Below are 13,478 nucleotides of genomic sequence, written 5' to 3' on the forward strand. Positions count from 1 at the left end.
ATAAACTGGGTATGAATAACTGAGAAGCAGATTCTCAGAATGCAGTCAATTTGAGGGAGATGTCAGAGGCTGCAGTGAGATAAATTCTAACCCGGAAATGCAATCAGGCAGATATGCACCTAAAATAGGAAAGACATTGAGAATGTTTTGGCCTAGTGTTGGCCTGGAGTGAAGGAAGGAAGGAACAAAGGACCAAAGGAGCAGAGATAAAGGAGGCATTGGCTGTTGGAAGTCACAGGGAGAGATGATGGCCTCTCAGAGCCTGGGCTCAGGTTGGTCAGGACTGCTGAAATAACAATCGGGCACCTGTGTCCTATGCAGTGTATAACCTGAGTCTTTTTCATATGACCTGACTATGTCTGTCTGTGTAAACAAGCCCCCCAGAACAGTGGAGAGACCTTAGAAGAGGGTTCTGGAAACTAAGATTCCTTACTCCCTTCAGATAGTCCCAATTGAAAATGCCACCCATTCCTACTAGGAAGACTTCTATTTGCAAAGAGCCTTAAAATTCCTTTACTCTGCCTGTCTGCTAGCTACCATTTCTCCTATTTAATATCCATGTTCCCTGTTAAAGTACATACAACCAGGTAAATGAGAACACCCTGATTACAATCAGACATTGTATTCATGTAATCACTCACTTATTTATTCATGTAACAAACATTCAGTACTTTTAATATTGAGGTACTGTTCGAGACATTTATACTTTGGTTTCAATAAATTTGTTAAATGTTTTACCAAAATATGGTTTTCCACGGTCAAAGGGAGTAAATATATGTATATGTACCTATACATGTATAATGGGCATATTATATATACAAACATGTATATGTGTGCATGTGTGTGTGTATACATGTCCTTGAATAATGCCATTTCACTCAATCATCATTTAATTATATCGTTGAAGAGGTGCTGTAGAAAATTAATTCTTGTTAATATCAATTAGCCTATGCTAAAATTGGTTTTGTTATGGGTTCTTTTGCTTAAAATTGCAGAACCTATTGACAACATCAAGGACTTACTATATGTAGATATCCTCTAGAATCTAAAAATGGCAAAAGCAGGCACTATAGAGAGGAAAGAAACTTAAAATTCAAAGGCTGGTGATATTAAAGTTGATCATTTTGTTCAGAATATTTTTTGTTCAGAAAAATCCACTTGGCATGAGAGCTTTTTTCCTTTTTTTCTTAATTTCAGGTTACTATTTTTTCAGCATAGTTCAAATTATTAGCTTTTCTTTCATTTTATATCAGTAGAGGAATCCACCTCATGCACTTCCCATGGCAGCACACTACGCAGGAATGAGCAAAGCTACTTTAGGAGGAAGCCTAGGCAGACACATGAGGAGCTGTCTCTAATGCTTTTTGGAAGCAGACTGGGTGTATGTCCTAAATAAATCTACCTTTACAGAGGATGCATATAGAATAGCAAAACCATCAACATTCCTATATATAAAACAAAAGGAAATGAGATCAAAACAGCGGCCCAAGGAATTTAGGTTAGCTGCAAGGAAGAACTTCTAACTGCACAGTTATTAATTACTGAATAAATTAATTTATGAATTTTGAGAGAAACTTTTTCAGGCATCTTTATTTTTTCTTAAGACAGTGAATACTTTATTCAAACCCATCAGAGAAATGGACAGGCTGGGTCTGTAACAAAGCATCATGTTTTAAAGCATAGGCTGGTGATTGTATATGAGAGTATACATGGTGACATACAGATTAACTGATTAAATCACAACTTTTCAATGTTTAAAATAGAATAAACTTCTCTATAAAAGCAGCACCTTCATGACATTTTAACTTTAGTATTTCTCCCCTTCTTCTTCACCCTCTCCTTTAACAGAATCCACACCAACTTCCTCATATTCCTTCCCAAGGATAGTCATGTCTTCATAGGCCTCAGAAAATTTCCCTTCCTTCATGCCCTCACCACGCTTGGTATACATCAGCTCAAACTTGTGGTCCAGATGAGCCCAGTCCTCAGCAGTAGCTGTGGTATTGCTCAGCATACAAACAGCTTGCTATACTTTGGCTGAGTGTCCACCAGGCACCACAGTGGGAGACTGGTAATTGATGTAAACTTTGGAGCCAGTGGGGCACCAGTCCTCAAACTGGATGCTGCACTTGGTCTTAATGTTGGCAGTGGCAGCAATGACATCATTGGAAACCATGTCCCCACAGTACTACAGGAAGCAAGCCGTGTATTTACCATGGTGAGGGTCACGTTGTACCACCTGGTTGGCTAGCTCAAAGCACACATTGGTGATCTGCTACAGAAAGTTGTTCATGGTAGGCTTTCTCCTCAAAGATGACAGGAGCATAAGTGGCCAGAGGGAAGTAGATGTGGGGATAGGGCACTAAGTTGGTTGGGAATTGTGTCAGATAAAAATTCAGGGTTTCATCAAGTGTCAGGGAGGCAGTAATGGACCTATCAATCTATTAAGGTTAGTATAACTTGGGAGTTCAATATCAAGATTTCTATAACAGATGTCATTTATAGCCTCATTGTCAACCATGATGGCACAATCAGAGTGCTCCAGGGTAGTGTGAGCAGTGAGGACAGAGTTGTAGGGCTCAACTACAGTTTTGGAATCCTGGGAGACTGGGTAAATGGAGAACTCCAGCTTAGACTTCTTACCATAATCAACAGAGAGACATTCCATCAGCAGGGAGGTGAATCCAGAACCAGTTCCCCCGCCAAAGCTATGGAAAACCAAGAAGCCCTGAAGCCCCGTGCACTGGTCAACCAGCTTTCAAATTTGATCCAAAACAAGGTCAATGATCTCCTTGCCAATGGCATAGTGGCTGCAACCATAGTTACTGGCAACGTCTTCCTTGCTCATGATGAGCTGCTCAGGGTGGAAGAGCTGGTGGTAGGTGCCAGTGTGAACTTTGTCAATGACCATTGGTTCCAGGTCTACAAATACTGTCCTAGGAACATGCTTGCCAGCACCTGTCTCACTGAAGAAGGTGTTGAAGTCATCTACCTGCTCCCGATGGTCTTGTCACTTGGCATCTGGCCAGCCGGCTGGATGACCTGTAATCTAGGCAGTAGAGCTCCCGGCAGGCATAGCTGATCTGAACAGCAGCCTGGCTAACATGGATGGAGTTGCACTCATGTATGGTTGCTGGTTTGAGGCTGCCAAACAGATAGCTGAGAGGAAGAGCAGAGGTTGTTGCTTCTTACAGCATGACTCTTAGGTGGTCAATGTAAAAGAACCTGCTCCAGGCATCTTTTAAAACAATCTGAACTATATTTCTCTGAGAGCTTTGTTAGTTCTGCTGGAAAACTTGGGTGGAAAAGAAAAAATAGCTGTATGAGATTTTTCCAGCTCATGGAGTCTAAGACTTCAACATAAGGCCGGCACCGTATTCTTATCATGTACAATGATCCTATACTTTTAATCTAAGCATGCAAGAAAATGAGATTTCAAGGCACCCAAATAATTCACTACTCCTGAAGTACATCACTTCTCTTCCTGACTCCTCATTTCTGTCATCTGAAATACCAGTTTCCTAAATTCAGTCTTGAACCCTGCAGCTCACCTCTTACTTCTTCAAGCTTTAGGGCTTACTCTTTCTCACTTGAATGATTGCAGTAGACCAATTTGTGTTGCTGCCACAAGCCTCTTTCAGCAACAATTCCTTCTATAAACTTTTTACCAGGTTACTGAGAAATCATCTCTAAATCCATTTTGTTTATGCACATAGTCCCCAACAGCATTTAGAGTTTCACAGTAAGACTCCATTCTTCTTTGTGATTTTTTTTTTTCTGTTCCCTTATAAGGATTCTATGCTTCGATCAAATAGAACTACTAATTGTTCTTAGGATGTATGTTGCTGGCTTCAGCACTGTGCTAATCAAGATAGGCTAGATTATGTGGAATGTGAAAAAGAAACCCAAATCAGTGAGGCTAATAACCACAAAACCTAATTTCTTGCTCATGCTACATGGGTCAGTACAAAGCTCACCATAGGCATGCAGCACTAGGGTGTGGATGCACCACATCAACAAAGGTTCTCCAAATCACCAAGAGCACAGGGTCTTTATGCTTCCACTTTCAAGTAGTCCAGGTCACCTCCATTCCCATTTTATGGGCAAAAGCTAGTGGCATGGCAACATCTATGAAGAAGGCAGAGAAGGCGATCTCACCATTTGCTCAGAACAAGAACACACAAAACACTATTTGTTAAGCAGCAATAATGACTACCAAAGTCTAACTTCTGAACAACAAATATTTGGCTCACTCGCTCTCCCATGAGCATTTATGCCCCACCATCATCATCAAAGGGAGAAAACCCGAACACCCTGTCCTGGTCCTCTTAACCTTATCAACATCAGAGTTCGTGGTCTGTGAATGATGTGTGATAGTCTGTACAGCAGGGAATGATGCACTGTAATACCTACATCTGGTCCAGATGTGACTCCTCTGCATCCGAAGACCTACAACTCAAAAATACAAACTGTCTTCCTCCCACACCCAATATATAATGGCAAGACAAAGACAAAACATCTACAATGAACACTCCTACTCAAAAAGAAGATGAAAGATAGCAGTAGTCAATGGTCCACAGCAATTCTGCAATCCTACTGGGTAAAATGTTCAGGCTCTCTACCTGGGAGAGGACTGTTTGTTGATTAGGCTGCAATTCTCCTCCCTGGGAATAGCTTCCTTGTTCATTGTTCTCCATGTGTCCCAGTTCCCTGCTCTATAAGAACCTTACATTTCTTTTATCCTCCCTGACCATATCCAAAGCACACATCAGAGAAAGTGTGCTCATTGGAGCCTGAGACATTTTAGGACTGCTCTTATTACCATGTCTTTTAATTTAGGCTTGTGGTACTTTTGGCACCATAGCTCTCTGTTTGCCTTCCCACCCCTATGCCTCTCTGTTTCTCAGATAATCTCGCTTATCAACTTATTAGCTGCTCTTTCTTCTGAATCATTTTGTCTAATCAAGAAGATTTACTTACCTGTATCTTCACTTCCACTGTGAAACTCTTGAATGCTGTTGAGAACTTAATACATAGACAAAATGGATTCAAAGATTATTTCCCAGGTTTGACGATGGGGTGAGGTGGCCATATCCTTGATTTGAATATTGCCACAAGGGGTAGATTTCATCATGTGATCATCATTCAAAGGCTTTCTCAGGTTACCTTTTACAAATTGAGTTGCAATCAGTTGCTTTTTCCAATCCTGCACTGTTTTATTCCCTTTCACTTCTACTTGCAATCTAACCAATTCTTTTATGAGTTTATTTCAAACTGTGCAACACCTTGTTGAAGGCTACGCATAGATACCAACACATGCTGTTAACATTGTGTTTTACAACTACTTCTGCTAGAGTTATGACTTCATTAGTTACATCATCTGCCTTCCAAGTTATTATAAACAAAAGTGGTTCAGCTCTGCCTCTGATAACAATTACCTTGTTACCTGCTACCAAATCCTGAAACCATAGCCACATATTTTAGGGTATTTTATTCTTGTTGTTACATGAGTACCACATTTCTGGTACCAATTTATGTACTAGCTAGGATAGGATAGGTTACACTGTTAATAAACAACCTCAAAATCTCAAAAGTTTATTTTTTGTTCACAGCATGTGTCCATCATGAACTGGCAGGAGGCTCTGCTCATTGTAATTACTCCAATACCCAGAACAGAGGAAGTAGGTGCTGCTATAGTTACTGAATCCTAGAAAAGAAATGTAGCAGACTGGGCACTATTTCCTGGAAGTGATACACTTCACTTTTGCTCATATTTAATTGCTGAAGCTAACTACATGACCACAAATTTCAGAGGCGAAAAAGTACAATATCACCATAGGCCCAGAAAATGGAGCACTGGCTATATTTGGTGAACAGCAGTAACAATACCTCAAGACTCTTGTTTATGCTGTCCCTATCCTACACCCCTGGGATGAATCTCCTATTCATCTATTCATTCAAAAAAGACACTGTAGCATGTTGCTCAATAGTGCAGGCTCTGGGGCAAGATTACCTGGGTTCAAAATCATAGCTCTGTCACTTCTAGATGTGTTACTGTGGGAAAATCATTTAACCATTCAGTGCCTCAATTTCTTCATCACTTATACAAGGATAATGATATTTCCCACCTCAAGAGCAAATGTGTGTGAAACACCTAGAACAGTGCCTGGCATGTGTTAAGTGCTCCTTAAACGGAGCTATTACCATCAAAAAAATATTTGGCCATCTACCATGTACTGTCATGTGCTAAGCACTGGAATATATCAGTAGTCAGCATTCCTAGAAGAATAGAACTATAATCTAACAGGGGAGAAGAGTAGTAGAAAAGTATTCTTTTTAATCTTACTCTCAAACTTCTCCCTGTTAGCCATTATTCCTTCCTCCTAAGAACTCCTGAAGCACTGTGTTGAAACCTTTCTCAAGGCAGGTATAGCCTTCTCACAGACTTTTCTATTTTTTCTGTCCCCCATGTAGAAGGGGGTTCAAACACTACCTGAAGTAATGTTTGCGAAGCACTTGGCACAGCCCTGAGGAGATACTGAATGAACACTAACACTATTACACAGTCCCTGTATGCCTAAGGTGCCTTTAATAGTAGCTTCTCAGAGTAGCTTTAATCTGTAATTGTTGAGTTGAACTGTCATCATACATCTGCCTGACACCCTTTGTCTATGTCTGTGCTTGCTCAGACTCTTTACCCTCTCTTTGCTTCTGAAACTGTGGTTCTCTGAATGGCTCCCTGTTCCTTCTCAACCTGACTTAGCATTGCCAGCACATCTGGAGACTCAGAGCTCAGTCTGTCAGGTACACATTAGCATGTGTATCTATGCAGCCTATCTATGCAGTCATCCCTAGTATTGCCATGCACTCTGAAAATTAGCATATTTCTCTCAGTTCATCTGGGGAATTCCTGTTTCCTCTAGTCCTGTTAGGTGAAGAGGAGTGGCTATAAGAAACCAGCATTAACTACCATTAAAATTGGAGAAGCATCCTCCTTGATGATCACATTAACTACTTATCACTCCTTCAAATTTATTTGTGAACCCAAATAAACCAATGAGGAGTAAATATATTTGATCATGTATCCTGATAACTAGTAATATTTTAATTTTCTTCCAAGCCTATTTTTCAAGATAAATAATAATAAATGACAGTTTATCAAGTATTTTCAGTATATCTCATTTGATCCACCCAATCGTCTCAGAGCAATTTAGAATTGAAATCAACCAACACTTTATAGATAAACCAAGGATATTGCATGGCTTTGAATGTTAAGTAGAACCAGGCTTGGGTCTGGGCTTAAGCTCAAGCTTTCTGCTTTCCACTCCAACTTTCTTCCTCCCACTGCCTCATGGAACTCTGGGGACTTTTTCCTGAACAAGACTGTCTTTACCATCTGGACATCATTTCTGACTTACAGCTCAGAAACTTCTTTTAGTCTTTGGACCACTTCTCTTTTGCAGAAAAAACAGCTGAGAGCTCTGGGCATAGATCCAAGTTACCAACTGCATATGAAATTGCCATCACCTCGGTAGCATCATCCCTATGCCAGATTTCAAGAGAGGAGGACACTCTGCTGTGGGTACAGGCACCTGAGAAAATTGGGCTAACCTAAGAGCTCATGTCTGGAGAGCCTGAAATTAACCATTAACCCAGAACCATTTTCTCTTGTTGCTTCCTTTGTTCCCTTCCTCTCAGTGAAGAAAGGTTGTGTTGGAGTTTTAGAGTAAGAGAAACTGGGAGTTAAAACAGCTGGCCATGTTCATCAAGCCTAAAACTGTGCTTTTCTTCATGGAAAGGAACCACACAGCAGGGTTGGCTGGTCCAATCAGACAAAAAGAGCCACTGGTGTGCATCTCTTCCCAACTCTACACTTGGTTTTATCACCCTAAGAACTTGATATTAGCCATGATGGAAATATCTACACCAAGGAAATCAACAAACCCTGCAAATCAGAGATTTGTCCTCCCAAAGAGCCAATTTTTAAACATTTATCTTTATGCCAGTGAGCATTATCTTTATGTAGCCTTTTTCTAGATATAAGATGGAAGAAGAATCTTAGAAGCAAAATTAGAAGGAAACTTAGAGATTATTCTAACCCTATGATATTACAAATGGAAAAGTGGAGGCCCAGAGAAGAGCAATGACTTGCTTAAACTATAGCAAGTTTTAGGTCTTCTCACTCTCAACCAATTCTTTTCAGAGAAATCAAAGTTTTCATGTTGCTACATTCCCTGAGGGAAACAAAAGAAATATAAGTCTATCTCTACTGCATATGTAATTAAGTGCCACCGAGAGTGCTGAAAACAATTTTGTGCAATTATTTTTAAGTTTTAGAATAATATGACCTATGTTACTTCAGATTAAAAGTGCCGTAATTGTTTAGAAAATAAAGAAGTTATTATGAAGCAGAAATAGCAAGGAATGGCTTCATAAAAGAGAAAGGATACAACCTAGAATTTGAATAATTACTCAGAGGCAAAAGATGAGAGGAGGAATATGTCTGGATACAAAGAAACCAAGCTGACTGATGCATGAGAAGTATTTAAAAATAGGAAATATCCTTGGAAAAATAGTGAAGACTTTTATAAGCAAGAGCCTTAAGTATCCAGATAATTAAATTTGTTTTACCAATTACTGATAGGGCATCTTTGGTGAAAAAGAAGGGGAATAAAGTGATGTAATGGTTCATAAAAATGGCCTGCCTGGTGTGGAGTGAAAAAGCCAATTTTAGGAAAGCTTTTCTCCCATTTAGATAAAAGTATGTTCTGTTTTATGTACATGGGAGTCTATGGCTGGATGGATGTTTTTTTGACATGTCACTAATCATTCTCTCTATGGGGAGGCTTCCTTGGTGATTTTGCTGTGTTTCTTGTGCCCCTTTCTCTCTTTTTTTGGTTCTCTTTTATTTGTCTTATTTTGTTAGAGTTATCTAATTTTAGCAAAAAAAAAAAAAAATCTGAAAGAATAATAATGACTAACACCTGGAAGCATTCCCGATATGCCAGTACATATAATACATCTAATGACACCTATAAGACAGAAATTATTATTATCCTGAATTATACAATGATTAAATTAGGATACAGGAAATTGACTTGCCAAAGGTCAGAAAGCTAGAAGTGCCACAGCAAGGATTTGAATCCAGAACCCATACCATTAACCACTATACTCTACTGCCTCTGGATGTGATAGAGACAAATTGGAGACAGAGAGGTTGAAATCAAGTAAATGACTTGAAAGTTACAGTGTCCAGGCATGAAATAGTAGAAGCATAGACTAGCATGATACCAGAGGAAGCTGGTATGCAATTACACAGATAACGATACCAAAAATCAAAATTCAACCATGAATGGGTCATACCCTTTGTCATTGTTATTTTCTCTTGTTCGTTGTGGTAATATTCTGCACCACAACAAATACCAGACTGACACATATCTCTTTCCTGTTTAGGAATAAAGAAAAGATTTCCTTTTTTATTATTATAAAAATAATACTCAATTTTCAACAGCACTAAAGAGCATTTTAATAATATGTAAAAGTCTTCCTCCTCTCTCTAATCTCTTTTCCCCTTCCTTGGAGGTAAGAATTTTAACCATTTCTTGTGTATCTTTTCAAAAATGTTTTATGCATATATTATGTGTATGGTATATATTCACATATCTGTACTTTCTTTACACATTCTGTTCTATAATTTGCTCTTTTCACTTAAAATTATATCTTTAAACATTGTTTTATATAAGTGCACATAGATTAACTTTTTAAAAATTATTTTTAACAATTTAGAAGTATTCCATTGTGCGCATGTACAAATTTGTGTAACCACTTCCCTCTTTGAATGGGGGATACTCTTCATGCAAAGTGATAGAAGGCAAAAAGGCTTAGTTATAAGAAACAGAATTATTTACAACATATCAAAATTGTCATTGGATTATAAATTTTGGACAATAGTACAAGAATGAGCCAAGAATTTTAAAATAATTCAATAAACATAAAGGCTTAGGACTTCAAAACACTCAATCATTTGAAGAGAATGAAAATGAAGCAAAAAGCTTGATACAAAGTACCAGTCACAAAAATCAAAAGGTATAATCATAAAGCCTGTCATTTTAATTCCTTGTAAGCAGGACTGGATTTTAAAACTCTGCCACTCAGAGGTTGAATACAATCTATCATTGGGAAAACAATCCAGAGACCATTGTAAAAATAAGTGGATTTTTGTTGATTTTTTTTATTTTTAATTTGTAGTCATAATGATACTAGATCACAACTAGAAATTTCCACCTTATTTTCCTTTTTGAATATTTTGAAATTGGCTGAACTGTTCAGAAGGTAGGTTAAGGTCTTCCTTTTCATTCCTCTCTCACCAGCTGTCTTGAAAAAAACAGTTATCTTAGGCAGAAGAAATTCCTAATATTACTAAGAGAGAGAAGTGACCCTTGGAAGGGGAGGAGGAATCTTAAATTTCTTTTGTTTTGTTTTGTTTTCCCAAAATAAGATAAATTCATTAAAAGCCTGCAGTAATCAACCCCCTAGACCTTCCCTGAGTTTATTTGTGTAGTTGCCCATAGCAACCAACCATACTTCTAAGTAGCTGAGCTGAGTGCTATACAAAACAGCTTGGTGAGCTCCTGTCTAACTTCCTGTGCCCTGGACATAAGTACATGAAATCTAAATGATAATTTAATATATTAATGGTTTTGTACTCCTTTATTTAAAAAAAAAAACACACCTCTACTTTTTAAATAATGCAATAAATACTGAAAATATAATAGCTGTCATTTGAATCTGCTGGCTGTCCTCGATACTATGACAAATGGAATAATTTCAGACACTGGAGGAATGCTGTGAAGAAACCCCAGCAGAAAGGACAGCCCATTAGGCCACCTTTTCCTCTTCTTCCCACTCCCATCATCACAATACTCCCTTCTCCAAGGACCACAGTGATAATTTGATCATAGTCTTACAGATGTAGAGGCAGCCCAAAATACCAGGAAAAGGCAGACCTGAGTTCTGATCTGCAGTTTACCATTTTGCAACCTTAGACAAGTTACTTAACTTCTCTGAACATGTTTTTTTTTTAAATTGTTCTAATGATCTATAATTAAATAAGTATTTTGAGAATTAAATGAGCCAACTAAAGTTTGCAGTAATCTAGAATGTTTTATCCAATAAGCATATGTTCAGTGTTTCCAATGTGCAAAGTACAAGTTTTACTTTAAAATAAACAAAGAAACAAACAAACAAACCTAAAAGACAACTGGAAACCTACAGAAACAGATTCATTTATGAGAAAGAGTACCCAACCACGCATATTGTGTCAATTAGGGAGACCCCAGCCAGGACCTGAGAAATTCTCATTCACAGAACTGGAATCCTATTCTCTTCCCTAAGTCAGCCCCACGAAACTAGCCCTGTACTATCTTTTTCTTCTATTCTGTAGCTGCCCTTGGCCTTTGATCTTGGTAGGCTCATCTCTAGTCTCTGTCTCCAAAAGGAAGACACTTCCCCGGCTGAACCTAAAGGCTTCTTTGCTGTAGCAGAGCCATCTGCTTCTACCTAGCCCTCCCCATTTGAACTCACATGGCTGAGGACCTGTGTGGCTTCCCTACAAGTCCTAGCTCTGCTCTTTATCCATTCCTCACTGATTCATCTTCTCCATCAGGAGACTTCACTGGCAAGTTACTGAGTTCAGTCTGATTTGTGAAGCTAAGTATTGTACTTATTGTTCTAAATGAGTACCTATGCCTGTATTTCTAAGAAATCAATGATTAGGGAGCACAGGTTACAGTTAACCATATCCTTTTGCTCAAGATGCACTGATTCCTTGACTCACTTGACCAGTTTGGTGAAACAGACCCCTCTGATAGTGTACATGACCTACCTGACCTACCAGTAAAAAATTCTAAGAATATCTTGTTTCAATGCTCTCTACCCTTTAACGGTAGAAAGCTTTCTTTCTTATCCTATTGTTCATATTCTTCATTCTTTGATCTATATGTAGCATTTATTTTCTGTCTCTGAGTACAATAGCTCATGAAATGGTGATGAGAGTTCTGGTTGAGATAGCAGAGTATATTAACACCATGCTCACCTGCTTTCATGATCACATCAAAATTACAGCTAAATTATAGAACAGTCAACCTTGAGAACTATCTGAAGACTAGCTGAACAAAAGTCCTATCACTAAAAATATGAAGAAGGAGCCACATTGAGACTTGTAGGAGGGACAGAGACATGAAACAGGCTCGCCCCATACCCATGTGTGGCAGTTGAGTATTGGGGGGTATATATCAGCTGTAGAGGTACCCCCTGAGGAGTGAGGGTTCCCAGCCACGCACTGGGCTTCCCAGCCTAGAGCACCAGTTCCAGGAAGAAGATTCCCCACAACAGCTGGCTATGACAATCAACAAGGATTCTGTTCTTCTGGATGAGATGGAAGGCTGCCAGAAACCCAGGCATTTTCTTAAAATCCTTTTGCATAGATTTGCTCATTCACAGGCACTCATCCTGGGCTCTAGTGGAGGTATAAAGGCTAAGGGGTCACCATGGACATACAGGAAGAAACCGAGTTGTGTGGCTTCAGGGCAAAGGCTAGAGGGACAGCTGCCATTGTCCCTGTGTTGAGCCCTCCTCGCACACAGCTCGTGGATGTGTGCCATCTTTCCTATGTTAAGCCATCCCCCCACACAGCCAAATCTGAATCTCCATTAGCTTGGTAAACACCACTCGCCTCATGCTGATGATTCCCTGAGACCCTATCCCACCCAACTAGCACATCACCAGAGGCTCTTTCAGAGCTGGGTGGCTAGTCTTAGCGTGCACTGCAATCTTAAAAACTCTCAAAGGTCTGCAGGCCCCAGGGAGGCAGCAGCTGGCCTCAGTGTACCATTTCCCTCTTACTGAGTGTCCCCAGGCTCAGTACTAGTGCCAAATCTGAATCTACATTAAACCAGGTGAACACCACTCAACCCACCCTCAGGATTCCCCAAGACCTCGCCTTACCCAATGTATATACCACCTGAGGGTGTTTTAATACCTGAGGCTTACAAACAGCTGGCAGGTCGTGGCAGGTTTCAGGGTCCCCTGTGTCTTTGGCTAAGTGAATCCAGGCCCAGATTGGTAGCAGCTGGCCTTAGTTTTCAGTGTAGCCTCTCCCACATGCCTCCAGACCCAGATGGTCAGCTACCAACAATGGCTTGCTTTGAAGCTTCTACCAGGTAGCCCCTGACTGATCACAAGCAGCAGCTGACCTTGGCTTACACAGGAGCTCCTCCCAAGAGGCCCCAGAATCAACATACCCTGTGGCCATCTTCAGACCACAACAGAGCACTATCTCATTAGCTCCACAAGTGACATATTCAAAGAACAGCAAACAAAGCCCAAAGTGAGTAAAGGAAGAAAATAATAAAAATCAGAGAGAAAATAAATGAAATGGAATTAAAAACAAAATACAAAAGGTCAATGAAACCAAGAGC

At 39.6% G+C, this 13,478-nt stretch overlaps 1 protein-coding gene and 1 pseudogene across 23 annotated transcripts in view; one reads left to right on the forward strand and one right to left on the reverse strand.

Moving 5' to 3' along the window:
- The window catches only part of DLGAP1 (DLG associated protein 1), a 782,830-nt gene that overhangs the window by 556,841 nt on the left and 212,511 nt on the right, over positions 1–13,478 (forward strand). The gene's annotated exons all lie outside the window — the stretch shown is intronic.
- Positions 1,808–3,036, reverse strand: LOC118609935 (annotated as a pseudogene).

Source organism: Rousettus aegyptiacus, unplaced genomic scaffold (assembly GCF_014176215.1).
Source record: "Rousettus aegyptiacus isolate mRouAeg1 unplaced genomic scaffold, mRouAeg1.p scaffold_m13_p_12, whole genome shotgun sequence".
In the NCBI taxonomy this organism is placed as follows: domain Eukaryota; kingdom Metazoa; phylum Chordata; class Mammalia; order Chiroptera; family Pteropodidae; genus Rousettus; species Rousettus aegyptiacus.